The sequence below is a fragment of the Arachis duranensis genome, chromosome 6 (assembly GCF_000817695.3).
Source record: "Arachis duranensis cultivar V14167 chromosome 6, aradu.V14167.gnm2.J7QH, whole genome shotgun sequence".
NCBI lineage: Eukaryota > Viridiplantae > Streptophyta > Magnoliopsida > Fabales > Fabaceae > Arachis > Arachis duranensis.
Window position 1 is genome coordinate 92,320,482 of NC_029777.3, and position 9,452 is coordinate 92,329,933.

The window sequence follows — 9,452 nt, forward strand, 5'->3', positions numbered from 1 at the left end:
AAGTTTGGTTCCTCCTTTGGTACGGTACCTGTATTGATGTATTCGAAGAAAGGTGTTCTCTAATCTTGTACCTGCATGATGCTTAGCATTGTATTTAGCTCAAAGCTCGGTTTATCAAGGGTTAGCTGTGATAGTGCTGGTGTGTTCACTGTTTGCTTGGTTGTGCCTAATTTGGATAATACATCAGCTCTGATGTTTTGTTCACGATTTACATGAATAATGTTAAATTCATTGAATTCTTAAATAGGATCCTTCGTTATGAGCCAATACTTCTCTAACAAAGGATCTTTTACCTGGTAATCGACCTTGATTTGATGTACTACTAGTGAAGAGTCACAATAAACTGTTATCCGATGTATGTTGAGTTGTCGGGCGAGCTTTAGTCTTGCTAGCAGAGCCTCATATTCTGCTTGGTTGTTACTTGCGGTGAAGCGAAACTGTAGTGATTGCTCGGCTATCACTCTGTCTCCTTCCTTTAATAGTATCTCTGCTCTGCTTCCTTCTCTGTTTGATGCTTCATCTACGTGTCTACTCCAACTCGCCTCTGCCGTTTGTGTTTCATTAGTCATTTCTGAGACGAAGTCGGCTAGTATTTATAATTTTCAGAGTTTTTCTTGATTCGTACTGAATGTCGAACTCGGAGAGCTCGACGGACCACTTGATTAATCGTCCAGCAAGCTCGGGTCTGGTTAATATCTGCCTCAGTGGTTGGTCGGTACGTACTATCATTGTGTGACTCTGAAAATAGTGCCATAATCTCCTTGCAGTGGTGATTAGTGCCAGCGCCAGCTGTTCATTTTCGGGTACCTTATTTCTGTTGGTTGTAATACCCTACTAATGAAGTATACCGGGCTTTGTTTTTTCCCTGTTTCGATCACTAGAACCGAGCTTATAGCATGATTAGATACTGATAAGTATAAATGCAATGGTTTAGTTGTCTCTGGTCTCTGAAGTATTAGAGGTGATGTTAAGAGCTGTTTGAGCTCCATAAAAGAATTTTCGCAGTCCTCGGTCCATGTGAATTTCTTACTCTTAGAGAATGTTTGGAAGAAATGATATGATTTGTTCGCCACTGCAGGTAGGAAGCGTGACAGGGCGGCTACTCTTCCTGCCAGCTGTTGGACTTCTTTTATTGTCTTCGGGCTTGCCATGTTCAGTATTGCATTGCATTTTTCTGGGTTTGCTTTGATCCCTCGTGAAGTTAGCATGAAGCCGAGGAATTTTCTTCATTGAACTCCAAAGGCGCATTTATCTAGGTTGAGCTTCATGTTGTATGCTCCGACTTGATTGAAGACTTCTAACAAGTCGTCGCAATGTGAACCTTGTTCAGGTGTTTTTGCTACCATATCATCTACATAAATTTTTATATTCCGACCTATTTGTTGTCGAAATACCTTGTCCATTAGTCTTTGATATGTCGCCCCTGCATTCTTTAAGCCAAAAGGCATTACCTTGTAACAAAATTCCCATGTTCTGTTATAAAAACTGTTTTGCTTTGGTCCTCTGGGTGCATTAGGATCTGGTTGTAACCAGAGTATGCATCCATAAAACTCAAGCTTTTGAAATCGGAAGCATTATCTACTAATTTATCAATGCAAGGTAACGGGTAAGCATCTTTAGGACAAGCTTTATTTAAATTTGTAAAGTCAACGCACATGTGCCATTTACCTGAGTTTTTCCTTACCATTACCACATTTGAGAGCCATGTGGTGAAGCGGATCTCTTTGATGAAACCTCCGTTGAGGAGCTTCTTGGTTTCCTCTAGTGCTGCTTATTTTTCTCCTCTCCGAGGTTTCTTTTCTTTTGTGCCACAGGTCGGATTGCCTTATCAATTGCTAGCTTGTGACAGATGACTTCTGGATTTATTCCAGGCATGTCATCAGGCGTCCATGCAAATAGATCGTCGTTGCCTCGAAGTATCGCTATTAGTTTTGCTCGTTCTTCCCCCTGTAGGGCTTCTCCGATGTGTGTGAATTATTTCTCATCGTCTGTTAATGTTATTTGCTGGAGGTTGTCCATTGGTTGAGATCTTTCATTGAAATCCTCTCTCGGATCAAGCTCGGCTAATGTTAAAATTTCGGTTGTATTGTGGATTGCTTGGACTTGTGGCCGAGTTGTCTGTTTTGTTGAGCTTAGCTTTAGGCTAGCATTGTAGCACTGCCGAGCTTCTTGGTGATCTGCATACACTGTTGCTATCCTGTCTTCCTGCATAGGGAACTTAACACACAGGTGTAAAGTAGACACTACTGCCCTGAATGTATTCAGGGCTGGTCTTCCGATGATAATATTATAAGGGCTATAACAGTCTACTATCTGATATTGGATATCAGTCGATTTTGACATAGGGTTTTCTTCCATCGTTGTCCGTAACCAAATATGTCCCATTATGGGGACCCTTTCTCCGGAGAAACCAACCAGCTCTCTAGAAGAAGGTTGCATTGTTTTCTCTGATAACTTCATTTTTTTGAAAGTAGAATAAAATAAAACACCAGTGCTGCTACCTGGATCTAGTAGTGTTTTTCTTACCAACAGTTCTCCAGCTTGAATGCAGATTACTACCGGATCGTCGAGGTTAGGGCTTGCCGATTTGAAGTCTGATTAATTTAAGGTTATTGTGACGTCTGGGTCTTTTTCTCTCTTGAGGTGTGTTGATCCTTCAATTGCCAGCATTACTCTGTAACTTCGTTTTCTTGCTGAAGTTGTGTCGCCCCCACCTGCATAGCCTCCTGATATGTGGTTGATAATGCCTCTTAGCGGGTTGGGTGATGCCCGTTTCCCCTTGTCCTTATCCGTTGATGCTCGTTGGTGCTCGTCTTTGTCCGAGCTGAGTTCTTTGGTTTTACGTCCTTCGACGTATTTGTCTAGGAGTCCTTGGGGTGCTAATCTTTCGAGCAGGTCTTTGGCGACGATACAGTCGTCCGTGTTGTGTCCGAACTTCTGATGAAAAGTGCAATGCTTGCTTTTATCCACAAACCTTTGATCCTGGTAATTTCCTGCCCGGGCTGGTGGCTTCACTATTTTAGCACTGAGGATTTCTTTGATGATGTTCTCTCTTTTGGTGTTGAACCTGGTGTAAGGGTTGAATTTCGGTGTGAGCTTGAAAGGCTTCTTCGGCTCTTTATTGTTTGGTGATCTGAATATTTTTCCCCATCTCTTCTGTGTGGTGGCTTGTTTGTTTTCTGGGCTTCGCAGAGTTCTTCGATCTCCATCTGATCTGCAGTCCTTTCTCGAAACTCCTCTAGCGTCTTTGGCTTAGTTACCACAGTCGTCTCCTGGAACTTGCCTGGTCTGAGACCGGCTTTAAGGGCATGTAGGTGGACTGCCGGATCCAAGTCTTGAATCTCCATGGTTGCTTCAGCAAACTGAGTCATGTAGTCTTTTAGGCTTTCCTGTTCTCCTTGTTTGATGGTTCCTAGAAAGTTAGATCCATGCACATATATTCTCGATGCGGCAAAGTAATCAATGAAGGACCTCGCTAGGTCCTCAAAAGAGGAGATTGAACCTGTAGACAACTTAGAAAACTAGAGTAATGCAGCACCATAAAGGTAAGTAGGAAAAGCTCGGTAGAGCACAGGCTCATTGTTAGCGCCGTTAAAAACCATCATGGATTGAATTTCTTAACATGAGCTCGGGGGTCGCCAAACCCCTTGTATGGCTCAAGGGCGGTGGTTAATACAAAATTTTTCGGCATTTGGAAATTAGTGATCTCCTCGGAAAAGGGGTTGTCCAAAGTCAGTTTTTCCTTCGGCGGATTGATGTTCAGGGGGTCTGAGTTGTCCTGAGCCGAGCTTTTGGAGTTTCCTTCCTCGTGTTTTCTATTGTTATGGGCAGACAGCTCAGCTATCCTCCATACCTCTGCCTGAAGTTTCGCGATCTGAGCCAAGAACTCTGCCTGTGTGAGTTGTTGGATCCCGTTGTCGGTCATGTTTTAGGATCGGGAATCCTGCAAAATAAATTAAAAAGTTAGGTGAAGAAAATAGTGGGGTTAGATAAACTTTCGTGCCCCACGGTGGGTGCCAAGTGATTCGTCCGTGTACTGGAGTGGCCGAGCTTTAACAATTCTGAATAGATTACTGACAGAGGGGGAGAGCTATAGGTTGGCCAGGACTGAACTCCGCGGCAGGAATACCTGCAAAAGATACTCCGACGCTCAAGTCAATAATAAATTCTAGTGAGTATATCAAGTAAATATGAAACTGAGAATAAAATCTGATCTTTAGCCAAGGTTATGTATTCAGCTTTATAGATGGTGTTTTGCTCGTCAATTGCATATTGCACCGTGATTCTCGGTCAGTTATTGTATTCTATTTTAGATGATAATTTTGTTGACTACTTCTCTTATTTCGAATACTCGGCTCCAAATTTATTGTTCTATTCCGAGCTATTTGAATGGCCGAGGCTAAGGTTACGTATCAAGAGCCTTCCATAAAGAGATCATGTTGTTCACTTTATGATCTAGATAGCCATCACAAGGAACCACAAAAAGCACGCATAGGAGACTTCAAACTCAAGCTCAAGAGACGTGTATTTTATCACCTCCATTCTCTAAGTTTCGGCCATAAATACCATTATTTTATTAATTATCAAATTGTCCTTATTTAGGAAATTCTAGATAACTAACGTGTTTAAAGAGTGAATCAAGAAAAAGGTAAGCGCTAGTAACACTTGTTTGATTCTTATGCTTGAAAGTGATGTGCATATCTTCTCTTGAAAGAATAATGAGACATGTTTGAATAAAACTTGATTATATGATGAATTGTCTCTTTATTGATACAATGTATGCTATATGTGAACATTATAGCTATGTCTAATGTATGAATGATGGCCAAAAATGTATGATGCACTTGGAGTTGAGTTTCATGTCATAAAAGATACCAAGAGGTAATATAAGTCATGATATGAAGTGTAAGAAAGATAATTAATAAAAAGAGTAAAAGATACACGAAAGCGAGTCAAAAGAGGTTAAAAGTATAAAGTGTAACTCTAGAAGAAAAATATGATACACCAAAAGTGACACTTAGGTAAATTAGAGAACTAAAAGAGTTAAACATGTAATTAACAAGAATTAAATATAAAAGTATGAATATAGAAGTATTAGGGATAAATGTGTAATTATATGAGATAATGGGTCAAAATTATAAATTAAAAACAAAGTGTTGAGTCTAATTCAAAATCTTAGTAAAAGTTAAAAATAAAAAATAACAATTTAGTCATTAATAATATTTTAAGAAAAAGATAGCACTTTCTGCTAAAAAGGATAAAAATGATATTAATAAAAATTTTAGAAATAATATCATAAATGAGGGTATAAATTGGTAACTTTAGTGATAACTAAGATAAGGAAGAGTTAATTATGACTCTTAGGGTTATAATAGCCATTTGAAAAAAAAAAGTAAGGTTTAAAATGATTAATTAGTATGCTTCGAGATAAAATGGTCTTTTATAAAAGATAAAGATAAATTAATAAAGTGTCACTTCTATGATTAAAGTTTATCTGCACAAGAGTATAAAGAATAACTAAAGTAAAACTTAAGGAAAATAAGGGTAACGTGGGAAGCCGATATAATCTAAGAGTAGAAAATGAAAATTGTGCAAAGGTCTAAAAGACTTAAAAGAAAGGAAAAGAGACCTTAAAAGACTTTAACTAAATTGCTAAGGGTAAAAGGATCCCTTAGTAGTTAGTACAAATAAGGACAATATAATATCGATATTAGAAGGCTAACAGTAAAAAGGTCCCTTGAGCTATGGAAGAATACCATGTTAGTGTATTGAGAGGTTAAGGACGAAAGGGCCCTTTCAATAATCACTACATTGTGCCCTAAAGAGAAACGTAAACCCAAAAGTGCTTAAGAGCCTCCTGGTAGTGTGGAATTCCATACTGTTTTAGCCAGTAATTGTATGGCGTGGGGACCATATGGAGAGTTTCTCAACTGTATGTATATTAAGGGCTATATGCCAAATGTCATTATTGTACACGAAAGTATAATTCTCGTGAGGTGCGTATCTGACTGTATGCAGTTGAGTAACCATATCTAGATTTATAGTAGAATAATGAGTTGCGGGTAATCAACTGACTAATAAATTTATGGTCTGCAATAGAAACAAATATGCATCATATTTTGTTGTGCATTTTTTTTTTGACTAAAATTACGTGCTTGTGTTTGCTAAATATATTTCATTATCTACTTGATTTACTGTTTGTATGTGTATTTTATCGGAATAACCTCAATAAACGTAGGCTTAGTATGTAAATTTTCTAATTTTTCACAAAATCTAGGCTTAACTTGAAATCTCTCTATTTTCTGTATCAACCTGTTAGAAACCTTTGGTTCTCACCCTCCTTCTTTTCCACTCTGCAGATGGGATCAAGAGTCATCTTCTTTAAGGTTTCCGCACCGTGCTACTACTTGGATCCCCATATGAATGAGACAGCCATATGGGGTGACGTTCACTTCCGCACGTATGTTCTTTCTGAGAGATCTTTCTCTCACCCTCTTTTTAGTCAAAAGTTTGATCCTGATGTGCCGTATAATTTATTGCTATTTGAGCTGCATCCGAGATGTTTTGATTTCTCTTTTTCTCTTCAGCCACTATACTCGATGAATTCGAGTTAGAGTCTCCTTTTGATATGCAGTCCATATATCCCGAGTGGTTCGATGCAGTGCCAGAACCAATGATATTGGTGGAGCCTGTGCTGGATCCTCAGCTATTGGATCACATTATATGAAACTTAGCCTTCCGACACTTATGTGATACATTTATCTATACTTTTCTGTTTTTATCATGAATGTGTTGTATGCTTAACTATTCTACTAATATCGATAGACTTGGTTAACTTACGATTATAACGCATGCTACAAACTCACTCATATTAATATAACTTGTTGAGTTTGGAAAACTGAAATGATGATCAAACATTATTAAAATGTAAATTTAAAAATTATTAAAATTATTATTAAGTATTTTATTTAATAATTTTCAATAGGTTGTTTGATGATTTTTGTTCAAGTGTACAGACAAGCAATTTAATTTCATATTGGGCCAAAAGTTAAACAAACCCAATTTGATCATTGAACAAATTCAAGTCTTGGGTAAAATTCATCAAATCAGGTGGTTGAATGATAAAAAAAAATCCAAAATAAGTCCAAATCCATCAAAGCCCATGATGAATTAAAGAAAGAAACCAAAGCTTCCTAAAGTCCATACGGTGATCTCAAGTCCATAAGTCTCTCATTAGAAAGTCCTCATGACATGGTTATTGGAACCCAAATCTCAATTCAATTAAATTCATTCCTTAAGTAATCAAAAGCCATACGTGATTTCATGTATTGGTAATAGGAAGTGAAAATTAAATTTGATTTAATTATATTAAATACTTTACACGTTACTTTATGCATAGGGGAATGTAAGTGAGATTTCAATTGAGTTTAATGTGCTTTGAAAGCTTTGTCTCTTCTCTCTCCTCTCTCTCTTTGCATTCGGTCACATCCATCAGAGGAAGGAAAAGAGAAGCAAGTTTTCAGAAAAAAGAGTACAAAAACATTGAAGCTATGAAGAAGAAAAAGGCTAGGTTGATGGTGACCTTTGCAAAAGGAAGATCTAAAGCATGGCGTGGCTAAGATTTTTGCCACTAAAGGCAAGATGTGAAGTAGAAGTTTCAAGATCTTCATGCCAAGAATAAAAGCAATCGGCCTCGATCAGAGAAGAAGATCTCAGTAATAAAGCTCGTTTCCATTTTTGTTCATCCAAGACAGAAGATAGCTACTGGAGCTACGTGGAGGAAGAAGCAAATATGGAAAAGAAGGAGCAGTCAAGGATCAAGGATTCATCAAGGGTCAGAATTCATTTTTGGGGACAAAGTCAAGATGAAAGGCTCAGATTGATGAAGCATGATGAGAAGGGATGAGAGAGAGGTATATGCATGTTGATTTGCTTTCGGTTTTTCCTCTCTCTTCTCTCTGTCCAAACCAGCCTTGTGTTGGAGAAGATGTTGGTGGCTTAGTTGAACCGGTTTCAACCTTGGAAGTTTTTCCTTCTATAATAAGGGTGAACAGCCAAGGGTTGAGACAAGGAGTGAGAGCACATGTTTGGGTTTTCATAGCTCTTTGAGCTGTTTATTCTTCTCCTTCATAACTTTCATTGAATATTTCTTTTTCTCAGTTAGTCTGTCTGTGTTTCATTGGTAAAAGGCAAAATGTGAGGTTTTGTAAGAAAAAGCCAATGAGTAAAAAAAGGTAGAGAGTTAAAGAAAAAGCTAGAGTTATCTCAGAAATTCATTGTATGTATTTCTGTTTTGTTGTCATGATCATGAGGGATTCCCTTACAAGTTGGGTTAGCACTTTGCGGTTGAAAGCTAGGTTTGAGTCTTAGTCAAGTTTAGGTTAGGTTAGAATCTGGACTTGTTCCCTTGCAAATTGGGTTAGCACTTTACGGTTGAAAGCTTGGTAGTTGTCCAAGTCAAGTTCAGTTTTTTGGGATAGATTCTTGACTTGTCCCGGATAGGAATGGGTAGTTCTCAGGAAAGAATTGGTGTATGTAATCTGTTGATTATAGTGAAATTTCATCATTGTTGTGATGGAGACTGGATGTAGGCCACATTGCACCTAGTGGCTGAACCAGGATACTTTTGGGTGTAAATCTCTCTTTCTCTTCTATTCCTATTCTATTTCTGTTGCGAAGGAGACAAAAATAAAAAATATATCCTAACCGGTAACGAGACAAAAAGAAGATGTCTCTTGACTTGTTATGAGACAAAAGCAGAAATATCTTCTAAATTTTTTTTTTAAAAAGCAGCAATTAATACTCAACAAAAAGATAGGCTAATATTCAACCCCTTCTCTTAGCCACTGATAACCATCATAACTAATATATAGTCTAAGAGTCCTAAGGTCGACTAAATAGTAATACTTAATGATTATCATTAGCCATGACATGCTGAAAATTATATCGTTATAAATATCGTGCTCTATCTGACCCTTCTGTTATTATCTTTTTTAATAATTTTAAATATGAACTTTTTATTTGACATTTTTTATTCAGCTGTTTCTTCTATCTAACTCTTTTTTTTTGTGACTTCTATCTAACTCTTTTTGTAGTTAATTTAGTGCTAGTTTAGATTAATTTTTTAGTAAAAAAATATTTTTTTAAATAAAGTGCTTTTATTTAATTTAAAATCTATTCGAATATATCTTTTAAAAAAATATTTTTATTAAAAAAATAAATTATTTATTTTTTCTAAAAATTAACAATACTTTATTTTTTTAAAAAATAAAAATAAAAATATATTTTTAATACTTAATTTTTTTTTAAAAAGTCTATTTAAATATAAAATAATTTTTGTTTATTATAAAATTTTTTTAAAAAAATAAAAAAATAAATATTTTTTTTTAAAAAATTAATCCAAACTAAAGTGTGTTAAATCCCAAAACATTGGGACACATGGCCTCTTTCCA